Source organism: Sciurus carolinensis, chromosome X (genome assembly GCF_902686445.1).
Source record: "Sciurus carolinensis chromosome X, mSciCar1.2, whole genome shotgun sequence".
Taxonomy (NCBI): domain Eukaryota; kingdom Metazoa; phylum Chordata; class Mammalia; order Rodentia; family Sciuridae; genus Sciurus; species Sciurus carolinensis.
In genome coordinates this window covers 60,357,831-60,373,036 of record NC_062232.1, presented here as the reverse complement: position 1 = coordinate 60,373,036, position 15,206 = coordinate 60,357,831, and positions in this window count along the sequence as shown.

Genomic DNA, 15,206 nt, shown 5'->3' with positions numbered 1-15,206 from the left:
AGACATGCAGTCTGTAAAAATAAAAAAATTAAAAAGCAAATAAATGGAAAAGAATTACTTTTAAGTGATAAATAAAAGATCCTCTAGAACTGAAAAAAAAAGAACATTGACCACCCATGGATTGGACTGTTTATAGAGATAGTCAAAATATATGCATTGAATATTCCTAATCAACTACTTACAAGAAGCAAAGAGGTAAGTAATTCTGTATATGATACTCTTGAATAGTTTTAGAAAATAGTGAATATACTGATGTTTGTTGGTTGGTCCTAATATCCCTGGACAAATTGAAGAAAGAAAAGGATGAGCTCAAGAGTTGAAATTCTCAGCTTAGCTGCCACCTAAACTATCTAAGAGCATCAAGGTGTGCCCTGAAGAAAACTCTTATCTTCTGTAACCACACAGTTGAAACTTCAGAAATTTAAACACAAGTGACTGGTTGAATTACAGTGCAAATTTAACTTCCAGTCTCACAGAACATCTACAATTAAGGTCAGGGCATTGATTGGGACAGAATGGGATGATGTAAATTGGGATGGGAATGTAGAGAATACCTTGATTTGGGGAATGTTGAGTGCATAAATCCTAATGAGTCTTCTTTGTCAATGAGGTTTCCTCACTCCCAGGAAGTATCCTCAGCTCCAGTAATAGTAGCGTTCCCACCCTCAGTTTTGGCATTCTCTCTGCCTCCAATGGTATCAGTCTTTCTGCTGCTATCTGGGGAGATTAATTTTGAATTTCCTGGGAATATGGTTATGGCCTTCTCTGAGTTAGCCCTCATGTAAGACGTCACATAGGTTCTCTTCAAGGCCTACCTGGACCACCTTGTTGTTTGTTTCTAGGTATAAGTAGACTTGAGTCTCAGCAGGTCTCTAAAACCGAGATATAAAATATCATCCATGAGCAAGTCTACTATGCCCCAATGGAACTACTTGAGTTTTCTAATTTATACAAGCTGAAAATCATGCAACATTTGGGGAATGGGTACTAAGTATATGAATAAGGGTGGAAGAACATAAATTTGGATAGGGCTGCATTTATTGGCATGGAACCACTAAGCTAGGATTCTACATTTAATGTTGCAGCTCTATCAGCTTGGTTGTTTGGCTGAAACATAAACCAAAAATGGTCTACTGTGAGTAAATTGGAAATGTCCAATCTCTATTGGCTTAACACAGAGGGAATTGGAATGTTAGAATGGATTTATCATTTAAGACTCATGCTATGTGAGTACAGAAGATGTGCCTTTCACCTATACATAGAAATAAAAACTCATGTGGAATACTGCAACATCCTCTAGATTTATTGGTAGGACATATGCTTATCAGAGGGTAAGAAATAAGCCTAACTAAAATTGAGGAACATTTTATCACAGTAAAATTTCTAGACGTCCAGTGGTATGGGATATGTTAAGATACACCTTCTCAGGTGAAATATAAATTGTTGAATCTGGCACCTTCTGTATCCAAGAAAGAGACAGAACACCTAGTGGACCTAACTGAATTTCAGAGATAACATATTCCTCATTTGACTGTATTGTTCCAGCCCACTTAATGAGAGATCTGAAAAGCTGCTAGTGTTGAGTTCAGCCAAGAATAATTAAAGGTTTTCAATGGGTCAAAGATGTTATACAAACTGCTCTGTCACTTTGGAAGTGTGAGTGGCAGAAAGAGATGATGCTTGGGTCTTTTGACAGGCCACCATGGGTGAATTTCAGGGCAGGCATTTAGAATTTTGGATCAAGGACCTACCATAATCAACAGATAACTCTCTTTCTGAGAGAATTCTTGAGGGTCCAACTCCCACCACATGGTGCCCCAGATGCCAGACATGGAGGTACAGGATTTAATATTTGCTCTGCTGGGTTTGGTTTTGCTTTAGTCTGATCCTTTCTATCTTCCATGTCTCCCTTTTAGAATGGGAACATTTCCCCTGTGTCATTATATCTTGGAAGTGTGTGCATGTAACTTTTAATTTTTATTTTTGTAGGGATTCACAACTAAACTTGTCTTAAATCTCAGGTGATAATTTAAACTTGGACTTTTGAGCAATTCTGGAACTGTTAAAAATTTAGAGACTCTTGGGGATGGACTGAATGCATTCTGTGGAAAAGGGGTAGAATATTACAGACTAGATCTATAGTGTCCCCCAGACTCATTTGTTAAAGGATTGATAGTTAGCCTGAGTGCTATTGGGAGATGACAGAACATTTAGGAAATTAGACCATAAATCATTGGGTAAGTGCCATTGAAGGAATATTAGGAAACACCCCCATTGATTCTTGGTCACCATGAGATGAGCAACTTTATTCTGCTTTGTGCTTTCCACCATGAGGTTATTCCTCAACACAGGCCCAAAGGCCATAGGATTAAGTCACTGAAGTAGACTGAAACCTCTGAAACTGTAAGTTAAAATAAATATTTCAACCTATAGGTTGATTCTCTTTGGTATTTTCCTATGGCAGTGTAAATATTACTAAAACATTCAGTCACTTCAGTTATTGTTAAATGGACTCATGAAAAAAGTAGCCAGGAATGAAACTTTGGGTCATTCCACCAGATATAGAATAATAAACAACTGAAGTGCTTAGTGAAGGAAACAGAAACACCGAATGTGTAACAGAAGAAGGCATTTATAAATACCAACTACCACTATGTAACCAGTTACAGAAATGAGGAGTGTGATTGTCATAAGCATTACAAATTTATTTTATTATAAATATTTGCACATCTATGTTTATATACAAATATATGTAGCATGCACACAAATATGTAAATATACATATATATAAAGCAAAATCTCTTTTTTCTTTCCTCTTATATTCACACATTATATAATATGTTTTGATTTTCTATTGTTATTTAAGTATTTCTAATCTTACATAATATTTATTTAAGTTATAGTATATAAAAGAAGAGTAAATGTCACTGAAGGATTTCACATCCTTTTTTGGGGAATATGTTTTTGCTGGTACAGGATAGTTTTATCATGTAAAGCATAGATATGACCTTATTTTATCTTCATTTGGAGATTAAATATGGTTTAAGAAGTTTAAATGGGTGCTAAGTTGACAAGGTATAGACACATGATGGTTAATTTTATGTGTGAACTTGCCTGAGTTAATGGAATGCCCAAATAACTGGTAAAGCATTATTTCTGGGTGTGTCTATAAGGGTGTTTCTAGAAGAGGTTAACATTTGAATCAGTACATTTTAGTAAAGAAAGTATGCCTTCACCAATGCAGTTAAGTATCATCATACTTGAGGGTACCAAAAGAATAAAAATGATGTGGAAGGGTAAATTCTCTTCCTGTCTCTTCTTTTTTTTATTTTTTATTTTTTATTTATTTTTTTTATTGTAAACAAATGGGATACATGTTGTTTCTCTGTACATGGCGAAAGACATACCATTTGTGTAATCATAAATTTACATAGGGTAATGTTGTTTGATTCATTCTGTTATTTTTTCCCTTCCCCCCCACCCTTCCCACCCCTCTTTTCCCTCAATACAGTCCTTCCTTCCTCCATTCTTGCCCCCCTCCCTAACCCTAACTCTAACCCTAACACTAACCCCTCCCACCCCCCATTATGTGTCATCATCCACTTATTAGCGATATCATTCGTCCTTTGGGTTTTTGAGATTGGCTTATCTCACTTAGCATAATATTCTCCAGTTTCATCCATTTGCCTGCAAATGCCATAATTTCATCATTTTTTATGGCTGAGTAATATTCCATTGTATATATATACCACATTTTCTTTATCCATTCATCAATTGAAGGACCTCTAGGTTGGTTCCACAATCTGGCTATTGTGAACTGAGCAGCTATGAACATTGATGTGGCTGTATCTCTGTAATATGCTGATTTTAAGTCCTTTGGGTATAGGCCAAGGAGTGGGACAGCTGGGTCAAATGGTGGTTCCATTCCAAGTTTTCTAAGGACTCTCCACACTGCTTTCCATAGTGGCTGCACTAATTTGCAGCCCCACCAGCAATGTATGAGTGTACCTTTCTCCCCACATCCTCGCCAACACCTGTTGTTGCTTGTATTCTTGATAATCGCCATTCTAATTGGGGTGAGATGGAATCTTAGGGTGGTTTTGATTTGCATTTCTCTTATTACTAGAGATGTTGAACATTTTTCCATATGTTTGTTGATTGCTTGTAGATCTTCTTCTGTGAAGTGTCTATTCATTTCCTTAGCCCATTTGTCGATTGGATTATTTGCATTCTTGGTGTAGAGTTTTTTGAGTTCTTTATAGATTCTGGAGATTAGTGCTCTACCTGAAATATGAGTGGCAAAGATTTTCTCCCACTCTGTAGGCTCTTTCTTCGCATTGCTGATAGTTTCCTTTGCTGAGAGAAAGCTTTTTAGTTTGGATCTATCCCAGTTATTGATTCTTGTTTTTATTTCTTGTCCTATGGGAGTCCTGTTGAGGAAGCATGGTCCTAAGCCGACATGTTGAAGCTCTGGACCTACTTTTTCTTCTATAAGATGCAAGGTCTCTGGTCTGATTCCGAGGTCCTTAATCCATTTTGAGTTTAGTTTTGTGCATGGTGAGAGATATGGGTTTAGTTTCATTCTGTTGCATATGGATTTCCAATTCTCCCAGCACCATTTGTTGAAGAGGCTATCTTTTCTCCATTGCATATTTTTGGCACCTTTGTCTAGTATAAGAAAACTGTATTTATTTGGGTTTGTGTCTGTGTCCTGTATTCTGTACCATTGACCCACCTTTCTTTTAGGTACCAATACCATGCCGTTTTTGTTACTATTGCTTTGTAGTAGAGTTGAAGATCTGGTATTGCGATACCCCCTGCTTCACTCTTTCTGCAAAGGATTGCTTTAGCTATTCTGGGTTTTTTATTCTTCCAGATGAATTTCATAATTGCTTGCTCTATTTCTGTAAGGTACATCATTGGGATTTTAATTGGAATTGCATTGAATCTGTATAGCACTTTTGGTAGTATAGCCATTTTGACAATATTAATTCTGCCTATCCAAAAACATGGGAGATCTTTCCATCTTCTAAGGTTTTCTTTAATTTCTTTCTTTAGTGTTCTGTAGTTCTCATTGCAGAGGTCTTTCACCTCTTTTGTGAGATTGATTCCCAAGTATTTTATTTTTTTCGATGCTATTGTGAATGGGGTAGTTTTCCTAATTTCTCTTTCTGAAGATTCATCACTTATGTATAAAAATGCATTAGATTTATGTGCATTGATCTTATATCCTGCTACTTTACTGAATTCACTTATGAGTTCTAAAAGTTTTCTGGTGGAATTTCCTGGTTCCTCTAAGTATATAATCATATCATCAGGGAAGAGGGATAGTTTGAGTTCTTCTTTTCCTATTCGTATCCCTTTAATTTCTTTGGTCTGTCCAATTGCTTTGGCTAGAGTTTCAAGGATGATATTGAATAGAAGTGGAGAAAGAGGGCATTCCTGCCTTGTTCCAGTTTTTAGGGGGAATGCTTTCATTTTTTCACCATTTAGAATGATATTAGCCATGGGCTTAGCATAGATGACCTTTACAATGTTAAGGAATGTTCCCACTATCCCTATTTTTTCTAGTGTCTTGAGCATGAAAGGATGCTGTATTTTATCAAATGCTTTTTCTGCATCTATTGAAATAATCATGTGATTCTTGACTTTAAGTCTATTGATATGGTGAATTACATTTATTGATTTCCGAATGTTGAACCAACCTTGCATCCCTGGGATGAAAACCACTTGATCATGGTGCACTATCTTTTTCATATGTTTTTGTATGTGATTTGCTAAAATTTTGTTTAGAATTTTTGCGTCAATGTTCATTAAGGATATTGGTCTGAAATTTTCTTTCCTCGATGTGTCTCTGTCTGGTTTAGGTATCAGGGTGATATTGGCTTCATAGAATGAGTTTGGGAGGGTTCCCTCCTCTTCTATTTTATGGACTACTTTGAGAAGTATTGGAATGAGCTCTTCTTTAAAGGTTTTGTAGAACTTGGCTGAGAACCCATCTGGTCCTGGACTTTTCTTTGTTGATAGGCTTTTGATGACTTCTATTTCATTACTTGAAATTGGTCTATTTAAATTGTGTATGTCCTCCTCGTTCAGTTTAGGCCATTCATATGTCTCTAGAAACCTGTTGATGTCTTCGAAATTTTCTATTTTTTTGGAGTATAGATTTTCAAAATAGCTTCTAATTATGTTTTGTATTTCAATCATGTCTGTTGTGATATTTCCTTGTTCACTCCGAATTTTAGTAATTTGGGTTTTCTCTCGTCTTCTCTTTCTTAGTGTGGCTAAAGGTTTATCAATTTTGTTTATTTTTTTGAAGAACCAACTATTTATTTTGTCAATTTTTCCAATTGTTTCTTTTGTTTCAATTTTGTTGATTTCAGCTCTGAGTTTAACTATTTCCTGTCTTCTACTAATTTTGGTGTTGGTCTGTTCTTCTTTTTCTAGGGCTTTGAGCTGTAGTGTTAGGTCGTTCATTTGTTGAGTTTTACTTCTTTTATTAAATGCGCTCCATGAAATAAATTTTCCTCTAAGTACTGCTTTCATAGTGTCCCAGAGATTTTGATATGATGTTTCTTTGTTCTCATTTACCTCTAAGAATTTTTTAATTTCCTTCCTAATATCTTCTGTTATCCATTCATCATATAATAGTATATTGTTTAATCTCCAGGTGTTGGAGTAGTTTCTGTTTTTTACTCTTTCATTTATTTCTAACTTCAATCCATTATGATCTGATAGAATACAAGGTAGTGTCTCCATCTTCTTGTATTTGCTAACATTAGCTTTGTGGCATAATATATGGTCTGTTTTAGAGAAGGATCCATGTGTTGCTGAGAAGAAAGTGTATTCACTCTTGGTTGGATGGTATATTCTATAAATGTCTGTTAAGTCTAAATTATTGATTGTGTTATTGAGATCTATGGTTTCTTTGTTCAATTTTTGTTTGGAAGATCTGTCCAGTGGTGAGAGAGGTGTGTTAAAATAACCTAGTATTATTGTGGTATGGTCTATTTGGTTTCTAAAATTGAGAAGGATTTGTTTGACATACATGGATGAGCCACTTTTGGGGGCATAGATATTTATGATTGTTATATCTTGCTGATTTATGCTTCCTTAAGCAGTATGAAATGTCCTTCTTTATCCCGTCTGACTAACTTTGGCTTGAAGTCCACATTATCAGAAATGAGGATGGATACTCCAGCTTTTTTGCTGGGTCCATGTGCATGGTATGTTTTTCCCCATCTTTTCACCTTTAGTCTATGGGTATCTCTTTCTATGAGGTGAGACTCTTGCAGGCAACATATTGTTGGATCTTTCTTTTTAATCCAATCTGCCAGTCTATGTCTTTTGATTGATGAATTCAGGCCATTAACATTCAGGGTTATATTGAGATATAATTTGTATTCCTGGTCATTTGGTTCATTTTTTAAATTTTATTTATTTATTTATTTTTTGACACAACTTGGTTCCTCCTTTATTTGACAGTTCCTTTAGGATAATTCCTCCCTTACTGATTTGCTTCTTTGTTTTTTATCTCTTCCTCATGGAATATTTTGCTGAGAATGTTCTGTAATGCTGGCTTTCTTTTTGTAAATTCTTTTAGCTTTTGTTTATCATGGAATGATTTTATTTCATCGTCAAATTTGAAGGTAAGTTTTGCTGGGTAGAAGATTCTTGTTTGGCATCCATTTTCTTTCAGAGCTTGAAAAATGTTGTTCCAGGCTCTTCTAGCTTTTAGGGTCTGGATTGAAAAATCTGCTGATATTCGTATTGGTTTCCCCCTGAATGTAATTTGGTTCTTTTCTCTCACAGCCTTTAAAATTCTGTCTTTATTTTGTATGTTAGGTATTTTCATTATGATGTGCCTTGGTGTGGGTCTGTTGTAATTTTGTGTATTTGGAGTCCTATAAGCCTCTTGAACTTGATTTTCCATTTCATTCTTCAGATTTTGGAAATTTTCTGATATTCTTTCATTGAATCGATTGTTCATTCCTTTGGTTTGTTTCTCTAAGCCTTCCTCAATCCTAATAATTCTCAAATTTGGCCTTTTCATGATGTCCCATAGTTCTTGGAGATTCTGTTCATGATTTCTTACCATCTTCTCTGTTTGTTCAACTTTGTTTTCAAGGTTAAATATTTTTTCTTCAATATCTGAGGTTCTGTCTTCTAGGTCTTATATCCTATTGGTTATGCTTTCTATGGAGTTCTTAATTTGGTTTATTGTTTTCTTCATTTCAAGGATTTCTGTTTGTTTTTTTTTCAATATCTCTAACTCTTTATTGAAATGATCTTTTGCTTCCTGTATTTGCTCTTTTAACTGTCGATTGGTGCGATCATTCAATGCCTGCATTTGCTCTTTCGTCTCATCGTTTGCTTCCCTGATCATTTTAATTATGTACATTCTGAACTCCCTTTCTGTCATTTCTTCTGCCATGCTTTCGTTGGATTTTATTGATGTAACATCTAGATTTGTTTGGGGCATTTTCTTCCCTTGTTTTCTCATATTGTTCAGGAATCAGTGGATCATTAAAATATTGCAGATTTCCTCTATTGACTTATAATGTCCCTGAAGATTGCTAGTATATCCCCTCTTATCCTTCAGTAGCCTGAAGTCTTGGAGGAAGTTGATAATGTGGTGCTCCACAAGGAAGCTGCCTCTCTAGGGGTGGTGACCCTCAGGAGGGGTATATTCCCTGCTAGTGGGCAGAGGTGCCTCCACTTGTTGACCAATGGTCATCCAAAGGGGAACTAGGCTGCGGACTGAGGCAAGGCCTGTTTGTGCCTGTGTCTCTGGTTTTACCATCCTTGTGGGAAAATCTCACCCGGCGGGGAAGACTCACTCGGTGGGGATGTCTCGCTGGTCAGTTCCCCTCCTAGAGGTTCCCCTCAATCTACAACTACCGCCTGGGCTGGGCTGCCTTCCTCTGCAACGTTCCCAGGGGCCCGGACCTACCTCCTGAGCCTGGGAGCCTCACCCTTCACCGATGAGTCTCCTTAGGCTGCCTCTCCTCAGAGAATCTGCCCGCAGTCCTGGAACCTTCGCTCCGCTCCAAGCGTGTCTCTGTGCGGCTCTTCCATTAAGAAGCCGCCTAGATTCTGGGACCCTGCTCTGCACCTAATCAATCGCCTGGCCATGCGGCCCCTCCTCTGAGCCGCCACCTGGAGCCTGTTACAATAGCTCTGAGTCCCAGAGACCCGCCACACACCTCTTCCTCTGGACAGCCTCCCGGTGTTCCGACACAGTCACTAGGAGTCCAAGCAACTCACTTCGCTTCTCCTCCTACTGCCAACCGCCAGTAGCCCTAGGCAATCACTCGGAGTCCAAGTGACCCGCCCTGTTCCTCCTCCTCCTCAGGTTAGCCCCCCGGGTGTTCAGGAGCGGTCGCTTGGAGACCAAGCGACCCACCGCGCTCCTCCTCCAGGCAGGCCACCGGTGTTCAGGAGAGGTTGCTCTGAGTCCAATCAACTCACCACTTGCCTCCTCCTCTGAGCAGCCACCCGGAGCTCTGATGCAGTCACTCCTAGACCAAGGGACCCGCCGCTCTCCTCCTTTTCCTCCGGGCAGCCCCCCGGTGTTCATAAACAGTCGCTCTGAGTCCAAACAGCTTTCCACGCAGCTGCTCCTCTGGCAACCGCCTGTAGCTCTGGTGTAGTCCCTCCGAGTCCAAGTGACCCGCCGCGCTCCTCCTCTTCCTCCGGGCAGCCCCTGCGTGTTCAGGAGCAGTCTCTCTGAGTCCAAACAGCTCGCCACGCAGCTCCTCCTCAGGCAGCCGCCCGGAGCCCCAGTGGTTGCTCCGAGTCCAAGTGCTGTGCTGAGCAGCCAGCTCTACGATGTTCCCAGTTGTCCGTGTTCACCACTCCAGCGGGGGAAGGGGCATCTCGCCGGGCAACTCTACTTCACAAGGTTCCCTGCGTTCCGGGGCTACTGCCCCATCCGGGACGCCTCCCCAACTGGAGAGACTCACCCGGCGGCTTTGAGTTAGTCCCAAGTCTCTCACTATCTCCTCTTTTGAATCCTGAGTCCTGGAGCAACATGAAATGCAGCCTCCCTCTAGTGCGCCATCTTGAAACCTCCTGTCTCTTCTTGAGCTGGGATGTCCATCTTCTTCCCTCAGACCTGGGATATCCTGATTTGGGGGTCTTTGGACTCTGGTACTTACATTAGAATTACTGATCTTACTCTGCCCTGTTCTCAGGACTTCAGCCTTGATGCTGAATTATACCACCAGCTTTCCTGGTTTTCCAGTCTGCAGAGAGCACATCATGGGATTTCTTAGCCTTTTTAATTGTGTGAACAAATCTCCATAATAAATTTTTCCTTATGTATTCACACATATCTTATTGGCTCTGTTTTTACGGACAACCCTGACTAATACGATTGCTATTACCATGCATGTTTCCCTACTTATTAGCCTTTTCCACATTTGTAGTAGTAGACACCATGCCTGTACAACCCCTTACCCATAATATTGTATTGATATTTTGCCAGGACAGGTCAGAGTTGTAGAACCATCAAATTCCTTCAGTCTTCACAAAATCCTTCACTAAATACACTGTTGCTTCTTCCTTCTCTAATCACTTTTCATGGGCTTGAAGTTTAGCACATAATTTAGCAACATAGAAGAAACTACACCAGGGTGCTAGGATGTGGTCCTTTGTGTGTTTGGTATGTAAACATGAAGATCCCTAAAGACTATTGAGAGTTTACATTGGACCTTATGAAGGAACCTCTACTTTTGGTGTTTTTATGTTGAAGCAGACAGGACAGCTGAGAAGGCATATGGAAATCTTAGCATGTGAAAATGCAGCATCCTTGAGGATTCGTCTAATACTGAAAGCTAATGCAAGTTTTCACTTTTGATAAAGATACAGGAGAGGCAGGACTTCATATTAAATGTACTTAATGCTGAAACTTTTACTGATGCTGTTTAACCATAACCAAAAGTAATTTTATCAACAAATCCAGGTTTACTCCTAGTAGTTGTAAAAAATGGGAAAAAAATTGGAGAACTTCCTCTAGATTATGCAATAAGTTGATAAGAGACTATTTTGCAGTTGTCTTTCCAGACTTGAAATGAGCTATTAATTAAGGTGTTCTTGAGTGAAGAGGGTAGAAAGGATCATCTTGAAAGAAGATTTCCTTTGACAAGTCTCTCTGATTAGTCTAGTGAGCAGAACACTTTTAATGAACAGCTTTTAAGCTTTAGAGAGAGAGAGAGAGAGAAGTGATTATGTATTTTTCAAGTATCTTCTTCAGTATGATCTCTCATCAAAGTTTCTTCTTGTTTTCCTTTAATCTACTTTCTCTAGTAGAAATACCTTTTCATTTTTACTTAAAATAACTTTTCTTTTTAATTACAAAATTTATTCACTTTCAATGAGAAAGTATTTTCAGACACAATGAAGCAAAATAGGAGACATAAAAAGAGGAACAAAGCAACAAAACAAGAAAGAAGGAAAAAGATGCAAAAGTACAAGTCACTATTTTATTGCCCATGCATTCATGGAAATAAAGTTAGAATCATAATGTTTATATTGTATAATCTACTTGTCCTATTAACAGTGTATTGTGACTATTTCTCCCTATATAAATAATAATCTACACACAATGCCATTTTAAATGACTATCATATTTATTCTCTTGATTATATAGATCACAATTGAAGATACTATTTAAATTGTCACCAATATTTTATTCTTATTAAGTATACCATGATAAGCATCTTTGTAGATAAATTGGTATGTGTCCTTTATTATTTCTTTAGGCTAAATTGTTACTTCAATTGCAAGGTCAAATGTCAAAATTGTTATTTTTAAGGATTTTTAAAATGCAAACCTTACCTTCCAAGGAACATTATTTTTATAGCACTTTACCTTTTACAAAGGGCTATCTTATAAATTCATTTAATCCTTACTAAAATCCTGAGACACGTATTGTATTATTGCTATCTCCCTTTTCCTGAATAGGGAAAAAAAACTCAGAGAAGTGAAGTAAAGTAAACCCAATGTTAGAGAGTCAATAAGGACTCAGATTATCTGCTCCAAATTATATGTTCTTTTCACGATGTCACAGTCTGTGGTTACTGGTTTCCACAATTTAGGTTTTCTCAAAATGCAGTACATTATACCTTAATCATGTCCAAATCTTAATGATGCAATCCATCAGATGCTTTCTTGCTCCCAATTTAACATTAAACTCTGTGGTCACTAAAACCTTAAAATGAACATCTGTACTGTGGTGATAGAGACTGTGAGAATATACTAATTTGGAATCTGTCAACAGTTTCATCATTGTTTACTATTTTTCTTTAAAATAAATCTTGCACAATTCTTGATGTCCCCAAATAAATATCTCATTATGTGTATTCCTAAAGATTGCTTCCATAGTATCTTTTCTCTTTATTCTTTGTTTCAAATTGCCTTTGTGTCTATCTCTGCTTTATTCTCTTTCTCTGACTTGCTTTCTGAATCTGAGTATGTCTGTTTCTTTCACTTTTTTTCTTATGCACATGCAAACACATTTTAATATATCTCTGCCACCACAGTAGAGATGTTCTTTATAAGGCTTCAATGACCAGAGTTTCATGTCAAGTTGGGAGCAACAAAGCATCAGCTGGATTGTATCAGTAAGATTTAGAATGATTAGGTGTCATGTGCTACATTCTGAGATGACCCAAAATGTGGAAACTAATAACCACAGAGTATAGAGTCATGGGAATAATGTAGAATTTGGTGTTAGATAAACAGCCTGAGTCTTTTCTGGCTCTCTGGTCTTGGGTTTACCTCATTTCACTTCTCTGAGCCCATTCTCTAATCAGCAAAACAGGGACAGTACTAATACTCATCTCAAATGATGTTGGTAAGTATTAAATGAGTTTATGAAACAGCACTTTATAAAAGGTAAAATGCTATATTAGTTAATCAATTTTATGCTCGCTGTTATCCAGTATAAGTGTTCAGATTCTTAGAAATCAAAGCCTTCCAGGTATATGATATAGGTCCAAGTATATAATCACTCTACACTTCACTTTTATTATATATAAGATGGAGATAATAATATTATATATGTCATAGACTTTTTCAAAAGTTAAATATACACATCTTGACCCAGTGTCTGACACATAGTGTTCGTCAAATATTTTCTATTTTCCTATTGCTATCAAGAATTGTGTTAACATTTTACATTTGTCAACACAATTGATGAATCCAGGTAATACTTAGATCTTGTGTTTTCAAGCACAGAGGTAATTTCTAGTATGATAGTACCATTCTGGCATCTCTTGTAGACACTCAGAATAACACATAAATATATGAAATGTGTTCTCTTACCATCTAATGCTTTTCCCAAATTATATCAGTTTGCTCAAAGTTTGTGTTTTCCATCTTCCTTTATGCACCTCCAGGATCTGTCATATGACTTCACTCAGCTAATATTTGCTGGTGATGACTTGAAGAAAGGGGACATGATGCTAAAATATTTAAAACTACACATTAAACTTTTTGACTTTTATTAGTGAATTAGAGTTGTACTTAATAGTTTCACTCATTTCAACATCATCATACACATATGGAATTTAATTTACTCCATTTTAGTCCCCAGGGCCCCATTTTGTCCCCCATTCCTCTTTCTCCTCCCTACTGGTATAACTTTCACTCATTTATTTATTTATAATTGCTAATTTACTTGTATACATAAAGGTGGAATTCACCGTGGTATATTTATACATGCACCTTGTGGAATTTTGTCAAATTCGTTCTGCATTTCACACCTTTCCTGTCCCTCCTCCAGCCCCATCAATCTACTTTGACTCCACTAATCTTCCTTCTATTGTTATGATATAAGAACACCACCTTTCATCCTCTTACTTTTTGCTCTAGCATGAGGGAAAATATCCAACCCTTGATTTTCTAAGTCTAGTTTATTTCACATAGCATGACGTTCTCTAGTTCTATCCATTTACAAGCAAATGCCATAATTTTATTCTTCTATATGGCAGAGTAAAATCCCATTGTGGATATATTCCACATCTAATGAAGGGCACCTTGGCTGGTTCCATAACTTTGCTATTGTGAGTTGTGCTACTAGAAACATTGATGTGGCTGTATCTGTATAGTAAGCTGATTATAGTTCTTTTGGCTCAATATCCAGGAGTGGGAAAGCTAGATCATACAGTGGTTCCATTCCTAGATTTTGGAGAAACAACCATACTGCTTTCTGGAGTGTTGAACTAATTTGCAGTCCCAACAACAATGTATAAGTGTACCTCCCCCCCCCCACATTGTCACTAGCATATAATATTATTTGTATTCTTGAAAATTGTCATTCTAACTGGACTGAGATGAAATCCCAAAGTAGTTTTAATTTCCATTTTCCTGACTACTAGAGATGATGAATAGTTTTTCATATATTTGTTGGCCATTTGTGTTTCTTTTGAGAAATGTCTGCTTAGTTCTTTTACCCATTTATTGATTGGGTTGTTTTACTTTTACTTTTATTTTTACAGACTACATTTATTTGATTCATTGTACACAAATGGAGTACAACATTTTCAGTTCCATGGCTATACACAATGTAGATTCACAGCATTCATGCAATCATACATGTACATAGGATAATACTGTCTCTCTCAGTCCACTATCTTTCCTTTCCCCATGTTCAGTGAAAAAAACCAAGCCCAAAAAACCAAAGGTCAAATATTTTCTCTCATAAGTGGATGATGATACATAAATAGGGAGGGTGGGGGGGCAAGAGAAGGATGGAGGAACTTTGGATTGTGTAGAGGGTTATTTATTTTATTGGCATTAAGGTTTTTGAGTTCTTTATATATTCTGGATATTAATCCACTGTCAGCAGAGTACCTGGAAAAGATTCTCTTCCATTCTTTAGTCTCTCTCTTCATGCTTTTTTAGCATTTCCTTGCTGTGTAGAAACTTTTTTTTATTTTGATGCTTTCACACTTATTGATTGTTGGTTTATTTTTTGAGATTTCTGGATCTTGTTAAGGAAGTCAGTGCCTGTGCCAATATATTGGAGTGTTGACCTTTTGTTTTCTTCTAGCAGTTAAAGTTTCTGGTCTAATTCCTAAGTATTTGATTTGACTTTTGTGTAGCATGAGAAATAAGGATCTAGTTTCATTTTTGTTCGTATGAATATCCAGTTTACCCAGCATCACTTGTTAAAATGCCTATCTTCTCTAACATATATT